The sequence below is a fragment of the Triturus cristatus genome, chromosome 5_1, assembly GCF_964204655.1.
Source record: "Triturus cristatus chromosome 5_1, aTriCri1.1, whole genome shotgun sequence".
NCBI classification, from domain to species: domain Eukaryota; kingdom Metazoa; phylum Chordata; class Amphibia; order Caudata; family Salamandridae; genus Triturus; species Triturus cristatus.
Window position 1 is genome coordinate 855,340,238 of NC_140587.1, and position 12,231 is coordinate 855,352,468.

Genomic DNA, 12,231 nt, shown 5'->3' on the forward strand with positions numbered 1-12,231 from the left:
TCTGTTTTGGGAGAAATTTAAATGTGAGGAACATGTAAAATAATATGGACTATGTTTTCACGATAAATTAAGGTGTACTGGAAAAAAAAAGAATAGTTTAAGGGTTTGAGGTTGGACTCAGTAATGCAAATACATTCAGCATCACTAAGGCTGGTTGCCCTTGCTGGAATGTAGACAGCCACCCAGGTTACACATGGTGGTGGTCTGAAAAAGCAGTTTGGACATGTGCATTTAAAAAAATCAAAAAAGTGGTTTCATAATGTGTCAGTCTGTAAAAGTGATTTTCACTTGCCAAAAAAAAAAAGCAGTAAGTGTGCATTTAAATTGGCAAAGAAATTTCGTTTTGGGACTAATGTGAAAACATGACTCTGTGTGGAAATTACAGGCAGAGATTTATTGCGTTTTTTTCTGGTGATTTCACAGTTGCATTAGTAGGAAAAAGGGGGAGCGATTTTTTGGGGGACATCACTCATTACATCACTGATGACATCTCAAATGACATCACTGATGACATCATCCAGTGAATGTGTGTTTTTCTGAAAATTAAATATGTTTTATATATGTATATCTCAAGGTCGATGGAAGAATAAATGGGTATATTACTGTCTAAATGGATGATTTCTTTTTGAAAAATTGATTGTGTAACTGACTGATTAAGTGTATCATAGTGAATACATGGCTTAGTGAGTAATGTTTAAATATATAAATATCTGTATCAGTCTCTCACTTTGTGTATAAGTGGCTGCATGGGTTGGAGAGTAGCTACATGGGTGTCTATATAGGTTATTAGTTGGTTTTTTGAGTATCAGTATGAGTGTCTGCATGGTTCGGTGGGGGGTATGACGTAGTGCATAGGTGCATGAATGAGTGACTCACTGTTTGTATGTGTTGAACAGAGCATGTGTGCAGGACTGCATGGGTGGATGAGTGTGTGTATGGGTGTGTTAGTGAGTGAATGACTGTCTCAATAGTGTCTTTATGAGTAACTACATATGTTTAAAACTAGTATATGTGACTATTGGTTTATATATGTGAGTATATGTGAGAGTGAGAGATTGAAAGAGTTCCTATATGAATAAGTATGTGTTTCTATAAGTGATTGTTAAAAAGACTAAGTATGTGTAACTTTCCGTAGAAGTAAGTGTGGTGGTGTGTGTTTAACTGTATATGCAAGTAAATGGATGTTTGATTCTTTATTGGCATGAGTGACTATGTGTGTGAGTAGCTCTATGGATGAGTGGCGTTGTGTAATAGGATGTATAGGTGTATGAGTACATATGATAAGTGAGTACATGTATGAGTGACTGTATTGGACTGTTGGTGAATGAGTGGATGTGTATGTGGATCTTAGAATTACTGAAGAGGTTGTTGTAACTGTTATTGGTATGTCCATTGTTTTGTAAATTTTAGTCTCTATTTTTGATTGTGTGTATCAAAGGTTTTATTAGGAGAAGAGGAGGTCTGCCACTCTATCACAAGGATGATGTCATCAGTGAGGTCATCAGTGATGTCATTTGAGATGTCATCAGTGATGTCATGAGTGATGTCACTGACCATGTCATGAGTGATGTAATATGTGACGTCATCAGCAGTGCATTGCGGGCGCGCGAGTTATAGTTAGCTGAACTAACTATAACGGGGGAATTTCATTGGTTTTTTACGAGTAAAATGTCCAGCTAACTATAACATGTGTGAAACCTATGGTTTTTTCACTGAATTTCTAAGGTTTTTTAAATGCTAATTCCTAACTATAACGTGTGTGAAACCTATGGTTTTTTCACTGAATTTCTAAGGTTTTTTAAATGCTAATTCCTAACTATAACGTGTGTGAAACCCATGGTTTTTTCAGTGAATTTGCAAGGTTTTTTAAATGCTAATTGTTTTTTTTTTCTTCTATTTTTTTTAACATATTTTTATTTTATTTTTCTTACCTTTTATAAAGACTATGGTTACATTTTTAAAATTCTTTAATATGTTTTTTTTTAATATATTTTTTAAAATAAACATGTAAAATTTATTTGCAGTACTTTTTTTATTTTTTTTTATTATTTTTTTAGTACGCGTACCGTAAGCTTACGGTAAGCGTACGGTTTACGCAACGCCTGTAATTTTTCTACGCTGCTTGCGTATAGTTACGCAATTTGCGTAGCCGCGCGTACTCCGCGTGGGACGCGTGCGCGCGTACGCTACACGCGCACGTTACGCGGAAGTGTCGGGTAGTGTCTGTTATGCGCAGGCGCGCAAGCGCGTGTCTTTTTTACGCGCATGCGCACTTTTGCCGTAAGCGTACCGTAAGCGCACCGTAAGCGTACGGTAGGTCATGTGATCATGAAACACAACTTTTGATTGGTTGAAACTACTTTCAGTTCTAGAACTCTCCTACACCACACCCATTCCTCTCATTTCTGCTTGTGATCCCTTAGGAGAAGGAGCTGGGTTGTCTTTGTGATACGATGGCAGAACAGCAGAGCTCTTCTGAGAGTGAGGCTAGCACTAGCAGCACTGTTTTGAGGCAGAGAGCGAGGAAACAAAAGCCCTCTTATGTATGGGATTATTTTACTTTTCCTGAAGGCCAGCAAAAGGTGAATGCACCCTTAGTAACTTGCAAGCTGTGTCAGCGTGTACTTTCAAGAGGTAATCCTGACAGGAAGTATTCCTTTGGGAATCATACCATGAAGAGACACCTCAAGGATGTACACAGAAGGACACATGGTCATCTTTTTGGAGGTAACTCTTCAGAAAGACAAGCAAGTACATCCACAGCAGCTCAGCCTGGACCATCATCTGCAGAGCTGACTCCTTCTTCTGCAGGTCAGGTGAGCCCTTCATCTGTGGGGGGAGCATCTCCTTTTGCTGGCCCTCTGGAAATGAACCCTCGATTTCGGAGGGTTGATATTCGATGCGCCTTTTGTCAAGATCTAATTTGCCATAGGGAGACCAGTGTTTCCCTAGTGAACAACAAAATAGATCAGCACACTTGTCGCTTTGAATAATTTTCCCATTCTTTCTTTCCTCTGTCCCTGCATGAACACAACGGTTCTTTTAAGAGCCAACCTTATATTTCATCTTTTTTTTACATATGTTTTTAAAAACTTTTTTTTTTTTTTTTTTTTTAAAACACTAAAAATCAATTATCACATTACAAGGTCCTTGAGAGACTACAATTATTATTATTGACTTACCATACCCACTCAAAAAAATATTTATTCATTTGTTTTTTAAAAAAATAGCTTTAAAAATGGTTCTAGTTTTCGAAATTTTTCTATATCAATCTGAACAAAAAGAAAAAAGTATTAATATTTTTAAAACATTTTATAATACAGTACACATATTTACATATTTTTCAAAAAATATTTTTGCCTTATTTTTGTTGTTTTCAGAATATATTGCATTTCACTATAAATTGTGAAAGCAATTGCATTCATCATTTTACAGCGGGCAAAAAAAAATAACAATCACAAAGATTGTATTAAAAAAGCCCAGAATCTCTTTTTACTTAAACTTAACATTATAGAAATGCATAATTATCTAAAAAAATATCATCTAATACCAATACTTATTTCTTTAAAATACCGTCTGATATGTTTGTTTCAGAAGTATAATCACAATATTATATCTCAAATAACTCCACAATACATCTGATTCCATTTCCTTTAGGCCAAATAGTAATTTTAAAATTTTTTTGGGAATAAATTTCCAACGGTAATCCAATAAAATTCTAAAGTTTAATTTGTCCAGATCTCACCGATTCTCTGTAACATTTTGGTTCACGAAAATTTTTTGAATAATTTATTAAGTCCACAATAGAATTGGTTACTTTTCCACATGGCCAAATAGTAATTTTTTAAATCATTTTTGAAAAAATTTCCAATGGCAGTCCAATAACATTCCAAAATTTAAATTGTGCAGATGTTACCGATTATCTCTAAATTATTGGTTTTTGAAAGTTTCATTAAAAATTAAAAAAGTCCACATTACAATTGGTTATCTTTCCATTAGGCCAAATGATAATTTAAAAAATCTTTTTTTTACAAAATTGCAATGGTAATCCAGTAAAATGGTAAAATTATTTTGTCCAGATCTTGCCAAATCTCTCTAAAATTTAGGTTTCAGGAAGATTAGATAGGAATTTGCTAAATCAAAAGGCAAACGTTGTTTGAAAATCAATTGGGAATCATTACACAGTGTCCAGCCTTTTTCACATTTAAGATAAACTGTGTAATGTCCAGAAGTAACAGTAGGTCCATCATGGAAAATTATTGCAACAGTTACAAAAGTTTTTCCTGAAATTGATAATTGCTGTCCTGTAAACTTCTTTATTAAAGTATCCAATTTTGAACCATCAGCTCTACATCGTTGCATCATTAAAATTACATACTGTCCGTATTCCTTTAAAATTAATGTTGAAAACATGTCAGATTTACACTCACCACATTTCATGCTATGATTAGCATCTTTAACTAATTTTGCAAAAGTGACTGTTTTACTCTCTGGCAATGTCAAATAAATAAACCTTTCATTATCAACATTAGAGCCACATATATTATAACAATTTTCACAACTATGTTCCCATTTATAAGAGAGACCAAAAAAAATTTCAATGGGAACTCCTTCTTCTTCCACTACCTGAAGAAAATACATCAAAAATTCGTGTGCATCTTGCTGTTCATTTTGAGAAAACTGTGTTCGTCCTGAACATATATCTAAAAGTTTTCTAATTTCAGTAGCACTTTCTATTTGAGTTTTATCTTTACTCAGCTTTTGAAAAAGGAGACTCAGCTCTGAACAGAATCTTTTTCCCTGATTTACTATTATCTGCTCTTGCAAACTTTCCAGATAAAATGCAACATTCAGCACTACATTTGCGTAGCAGTTGACACCAGAGCTATTTTCAAAATGACATCCTACAACCTGTTCTTCATTTTCCTTTTTCTTTTTGCTTGCAATTACATCACTCCTCTTTTTTTTCCTCTTCTCTACATCTTCATTACAGATATTCTCATTTTTTCTTTTACGAGAAACTACACGTTTCTCCAACACAGGATACTGACCTAAATGAGGAGCATAGCTTCTTCTTAATCTATTATACTCCTTTACACAGTTTGTATCAGCACTAACTTTTGAATCATCAAAGTCTATCATGAATAAACCTGATAATGTTTTCACTCGTGACAAAGCAACATATGCCATACCTTCTTTGAACACAGTTGAACCAATGTTCACAAAAGCACAATCTACAGTCAATCCTTGAGACTTGTGAATAGTTACAGCATATGCTAGAGAAAACGGAAACTGCTTCCTACGTACATATAAGTCTTTCACAAGCATGAAACGAACTGTACAACGACAAATATCTTTAACTTCTTCTATCTGATCAAATTTTATTTTTAAACATTCAATTCCTTCTTTTTTCTGATAATTAATAAAACCCACAACTCTTCCCATAGCTCCATTAACTAAACCTTTTTCAACATCCACATTTCTTCTTAAAAATACTCTACAGTTCATGCAAACATATAGATTTTTTTCTAATCCAGCTGTTTTGGAGATGTTCTTCTCTAGTGAGTCCAATTTATTTTTCAGTTTGCCTGTTACTGTGACAGTAATTCTTCCATCCTCAATTTTGTCCACTGCTTCCAATTTCCTGATCTCTTCCTTTTCCAATTTCAAAAGCTCCTCATTAAATATTGAGCATTCACGTAGAGTTGGCATTAAGCAGATGACACTTTTGTTTTCTGCAATATTCTTGTATATTTTCTCTGCAACTATTTCTTCCTTTGGAAATAAATTATGTAGCAGCCGACTCTGTAATGCTTTTTTGCCAACTTCTGTGAGTAGTCCAATTCTGATATCTTTCAGAATACTTCCATATTCTTCATCGCTTGCTTGCCTCATATTAGTAGTAAGTTCCTTGTACTCAAAGAAGGACCAAATATTTGTATTTCCGATGCTTCCCAATGACTTCTTCGTGTCTTCATGTGTGACAGTATTAAATACTGGTTGTCCTTTAACTGGAGTAAGCTGCAGAAGATCTCCAAAAACTATGACGTGTTTTCCACCAAATAACATGTCATAGTCTGTCTTCAAAATTTGCTGCATTCTTAAATGCACAAAGGCAAGCATTAAGTTTGATACCATGCTCACCTCATCAATAATGAGAACTTGCATCTTCTTCAATACTCTTGAAACTTCCAAGGATGCTTCTCCAGTTAGCTTGTTGTATTGTATTTTGTTCTCATGCTCCACTGGTAACATTAGCAAACGATGTAAAGTGATTCCTTTTATGTTATATGCTGCTAACCCAGTTGGAGCAGTAACCACACAAGACAAAGTAGAATCCGTTTTTTGCTGTAGGTAGCTTCTGATGACTTTTATTAGGAAACTTTTTCCAGTTCCAGCTTGTCCGCTTACATACATCCTGATTGGATGAAATGATGTGCATGAGCACTCTTTTTTTCCATGTAGAAATCCGTGATCAATTTTGTTTTTGATCTCTTCATAAATTTGTTGCTGCTCTTGATTCAGTTGTCTTTCCAAATTTTCTAAGTCTATACATTCTTCTTGAGCTTGATTCATAGCCGTTTCCACTTCATTCATGGCTATTGATGCTTCATTTTCAACGATTGGTTATCCTAGGGGATCTTGACTGAGTGTTCCTGAACTTTGGCTGTCCTGAGAACTGTCTCTAGCTATTTCTGCTGCAATTGTAGTTTCCTGTTCAATTTCTTCATTTAACATTTGCAGATAAGTTGAGAATGTACTGCATTGTATGCTGTCTTTGCAAGCATTAAAAGAATCTTCATAGCTTTGAAATTCTCCCAGTAGTTCATCCTCTGTACGCCATGGTTTAAACAACTGTAAAAGAGCCAAGTAGTAAAATTCCTTCTTGTCAGTAGTGTCACAACTCAGCTTCCGGTGATTTATCAAACTTCCTTTTGTTTGCTTCACCAAACATCCTTCTTCACCAACGACTTTATATTTTCCATTGTTGATGTCTTCTGCGGCTTTCCGTGAATAAATGTAGTTCTGCAGCACTTCATAGAGACACATGTTCTCCAGATGATGACTTCTCTTGGGATAATAAGTGTCCAACATGTTTGATTTCAAAATATCTGTACTTTCTGGGTCATTCTCGGCCAAATATTCAATTTCTCCTACAGATTTCAGTACCCGATTTCTCATTGCTGCAAGGCCTAAACTTGCCCAAATTATTCTTCTTGACTTCGAGTAGAGACTTGCAGAAGATAACCTATCTGAACATTCGTAGGATCCAATTTCTCGATGCGATAACATCTTCAAACTGAAACTGTACAGCTTCTTACTGACAGTCTTCTCGTGAGAAATCTCTTCCCACATTTCCTTCAATTCTGTTTTTTCTGATTTCGTAATGTAAGACGTTACATATCGAGCAACAGCAATGGAATTGTCAGCAACATACTGTATATCCATGTTAGCGTTCCACATGGATAAAATGACTGGGTTGTAGTCATTTATATTTTTTGATTCTTCTTTTCTTTTAAGGTTGTAGGTATTCTTAGGTGATTTTCTTGTGATAGTATGTCTCACAGCTGACATAAAACTGTTAACTCTTCCATTTGAAAGAACAGGTCTAGGAAATCCAAATCGACATTTAGTGTAGTATTTTTCTTTGCTCTTGTATTTCCGTCGACAGTATTTTCCACACTGATGACTTTGGAAACGTAAAACTTGCTCCTTTAACTTTTTCTCTTCTGTGCTTTTTGGTATAGCACATGTTGCATATTCTTCAATGTAAGATAACACTGCTTCATCAGTATCTGTTCCAAACTTTGGGGCATCCTTGATCCACAACAGCATATGAATATGAGGAGCACCTCTTGCCTGGTACTCTTTTCTCCAAAAGAAATCCACTACTTCTCCAAGAGGTGGATTTTTTTTATTGCAGATGAAGGACATCATAGCCTCAAATCTATGATTGAAATATCTGCAAACATTAACCGGATCCAATGAGCACAGTTCTCCTGCTGTCTTGTATTCGATGTTTTTAATGTTTGAATTTGCCTCTCGTAGAAAATCCAGTAAATCATCCCAAGCGTACTCGGCACAGCTTAGGGTAAGGAACCATGTTGGAGTTCCTAAATTCCGTAACATGCATTTTAATTCACCATGGCGTCGGTACCAATATTCATTTGTCCCACGCTGACAAGCCATCAGATTGATCAGTTGTGTTTCCAAATGATCATCTCGGTGCTGCACTTTCTCCATAAAATCCTTAGCAGACACATTTTGTAAATGTACTCCACTTTTTAAAATGTGATTTACTGCATAAGACAGTGCAGACAAGTCGCTTTCAAATAAAAGATGGAACAAATAAGGAATACTTTGTCGAAATCTGGGATCTTCAGCATATAGTCTTGTAGTCCGATACTCAGAAGCTGGAATCTGTTCTGGACGTTCATCGTATCGTCCTCCTTTTCCTGTAGGAAACAGCTGGGGAAAACATCGAGCTTCCAAGCTCTCCTCCCATACACTCACGGGAGTTCCTTTTGCTTTCTTCATCTGAAAGAGATCAATATTGTCTCCCATAACTTCTTTTGAATGAAGAGGATGTATGCTAAAATGTTCATAAATTTCTTCTTCCTTTGACTTGTCCACTTTTTCAATTTGTCCAGTTGGTGTTTCTGTGTCTTCTTGTAAATCTTCTTCTTCTTCTTCTTCTATATAAATTGATTCATACCATTTGTTATTCCTTTTCAAATACAAATTTGCTCTTTGTACTTTCCGCACATCTACCAGCTCCTGCCAAATCTTCTTATTCTTTGTAGGTACACCATTAACCAGAATAACTAATGGTTCAGTTTCCAAAGTATCCGCATCAATAGTTTCCATATTTTTTTTCAAATCCAAGGGAAAATACACCACTCTACCTTTTAAACCTCTCAGTAAATCTGAAGGAGGTAATTTACCAGTTTTGGGCTCCATACGTACTATGGTCTGGAACGGATGAACACATTGAATGAGTATAGACTCATAAGTATTTAATTCAGAAAGTTCAGCAGGAATAGCATCCAATTCTAAATTATTATGTACAGCTCTGGTCGGCATTCTATTTTCCTCTAACTTGTTGTAACAGTATTTACAAATACGCTGAACTTCACCCAATTCAAAACAATTTTCAAGAAATATATATGTGGCAAAATCCTTCCACTTATAATTATCTTCATTTTCACTCTTTCTGTACAGATCAACATACCTGGTTTGTTTTCTATAATGAGTTCTGCGGCAACAAATACAAGTAATATTTGGTCTTTCATTAGAGATTTTTTCAAATTTTGTTATGTGATCATTAAATGTCTTACTTACAAATGGTTGTACATTCTCTTCCACTTCTTCCTCATTTAGTGTGTCCTTCTCTGCACTGTTTTGTTCAGGACCAAAGTAACAAAACTGAATTTCATCAACAACCTTCTCTATATCTGATACCGTTCCTCGGAACAGAGCCCTATTCAATTCATCTAACTTTATTGCTGGACTTTTAGCAAAATACAACCGTCTCACAAACTTTCTCATTTCAGTATGATGAACAGCCAGCATCCTAAAATGATGGAAAACACTATTGCACACTTTTCTAGATAGACAAGCCAGAGAATGACCCTGCAAACCAGTATTCTCTCTCACTCTGCATGGATCCAGACTTTGAAGCACCTTCATCTTCTGTTTTATACTTTTTTTACTATATTCTCTTAGAAACTCTCGAAATTTGTCAATAGATTCCTGACGCACAGTGCAAATACTACTACAATTCCAAGTGTACACTGGGGCTTTAGGACGTCTCCCCATTGCCTCATCTGCCATCACTTGTACCTCATCTCTTGGAACCATTATCTCCTTCTCCATTATGCAACCATTTTTTACTTCGTATGAACGACCTCTGGTGTCAACTGCATGCAGCAAACTATTACTTTGAAAATAGCTTTCTTCATTAAAAAAAGGTTCACTACTTGAACTATGCATCCACTTGCCTAAAAACACTTTACAAAAGTTTGTTCTGTTCACTACTCTTTTCCTTTTGCTATGTGATTTCAGTACATTAACCATTTTGTCTAATGTACGCATCCTATTCAAAATTAATATGAATAGTTTCCTTTTTAATTCTAATGCCTTTGCTGCAATGGCTTCTATTTCTTTTTTTCTTTTATAAAACGTTGTCTTTTTCTTATATTTCTTCACATCCTTCATCAAATTAGACATAACTCTTCTCTGAAACATTTTTCTACGTATCTCTTTAAACGCTGTTTTTCTATTTATATAAATCTTTTCAGTTGCTGAAGGTATATTTGCATTAACTAAATTGTCAATTTTTTCCTCTCCTTTTTTTTTAAAAACATCCTTTCGAGTACAGACATTTTGTACATTTTTCATTCTTTTGAATATATTTTTAAGAAATTGTTTTTTGTGCTTACCAGAAGATTTTTTTCTTTTTCCCAACATCAGCATCTTCTACTAACTTTGGTCCTCTAGTTGTCTTCAAATATAGGTTTTTTTTTAGCGTTTTTTGAACTCTGGATTTTGTAGGCATCTTAAATTTTGTTCACTGCTCTTCAGCAATACCTGAAAAAAACTAAAAAAAAAATTCCTTTATTTTATTTAAATATATTACTACATTTCTTTTCACAATAGTCACAAAACGAAATTTCTTTGCCAATTTGAATGCACACTTACTGCTCTTTTTTTTTGGCAAGTGAAAATCACTTTTACAGACTGACACATTATGAAACCACTTTTCAGATTTTTTAAAAAGCCCATGTCCAGACTGCTACACTCCAGCAAGGACAACCAGCCTCAGTGATGCTGAATGTATTTGCATTACAGACTGAAACCTGAAAACCCCACTCGCTTGTAAATACTGTGCATGATTATACATGGCAAGCAGCTGGGTGTGTGCTAAGAGTCTGCTTCTGCACCAAAAAAATCGCTCCCCCTTTTTCCTACTAATGCAACTGTGAAATCACCAGAAAAAAACGCAATAAATCTCTGCCTGTAATTCCTATTTCCACACAGAGTCATGTTTTCACATTAGTCCCAAAACGAAATTTCTTTGCCAATTTGAAAGCACACTTACTGCTCTTTTTTTTTGGCAAGTGAAAATCACTTTTACAGACTGACACCTTATGAAACCACTTTTCAGTTTTTTTAAAAAGCCCATGTCCAAACTGCTTTTTCAGACCACCACCATGTGTAACCTGGGTGGCTGCCTACATTGCAGCAAGGGCAACCAGCCTTAGTGATACTGAATGTATTTGCATTACAGACTGAAACCTGAAAACCCCACTCGCTTGTAAATACTGTGCATGATTATACATGGCAAGCAGATGGGTGTGTGCTAAGAGTCTGCTTCTTCCCCCAAAAAATCGCTCCCCCTTTTTCCTACTAATGCAACTGTGAAATCACCAGAAAAAAACGCAATAAATCTCTGCCTGTAATTCCTATTTCCACACAGAGTCATGTTTTCACATTAGTCCCAAAACGAAATTTCTTTGCCAATTTGAATGCACACTTACTGCTCTTTTTTTTTGGCAAGTGAAAATCACTTTTACAGACTGACACATTATGAAACCACTTTTTTGATTTTTTTAAATGCACATGTCCAAACTGCTTTTTCAGACCACCACCATGTGTAACCTGGGTGGCTGCCTACATTCCAGCAAGGGCAACCAGCCTTAGTGATGCTGAATGTATTTGCATTACAGACTGAAACCTGAAAACCCCACTCGCTTGTAAATACTGTGCATGATTATACATGGCAAGCAGATGGGTGTGTGCTAAGAGTCTGCTTCTTCCCCCAAAAAATCGCTCCCCCTTTTTCCTACTAATGCAACTGTGAAATCACCAGAAAAAAACGCAATAAATCTCTGCCTGTAATTCCTCTTTCCACACAGAGTCATGTTTTCACATTAGTCCCAAAACGAAATTTCTTTGCCAATTTGAAAGCACACTTACTGCTCTTTTTTTTTGGCAAGTGAAAATCACTTTTACAGACTGACACATTATGAAACCACTTTTTTGATTTTTTTAAATGCACATGTCCAAACTGCTTTTTCAGACCACCACCATGTGTAACCTGGGTGGCTGCCTACATTCCAGCAAGGGCAACCAGCCTTAGTGATGCTGAATGTATTTGCATTACAGACTGAAACCTGAAAACCCCACTCGCTTGTAAATACTGTGCATGATTATACATGGCAAGCAGAT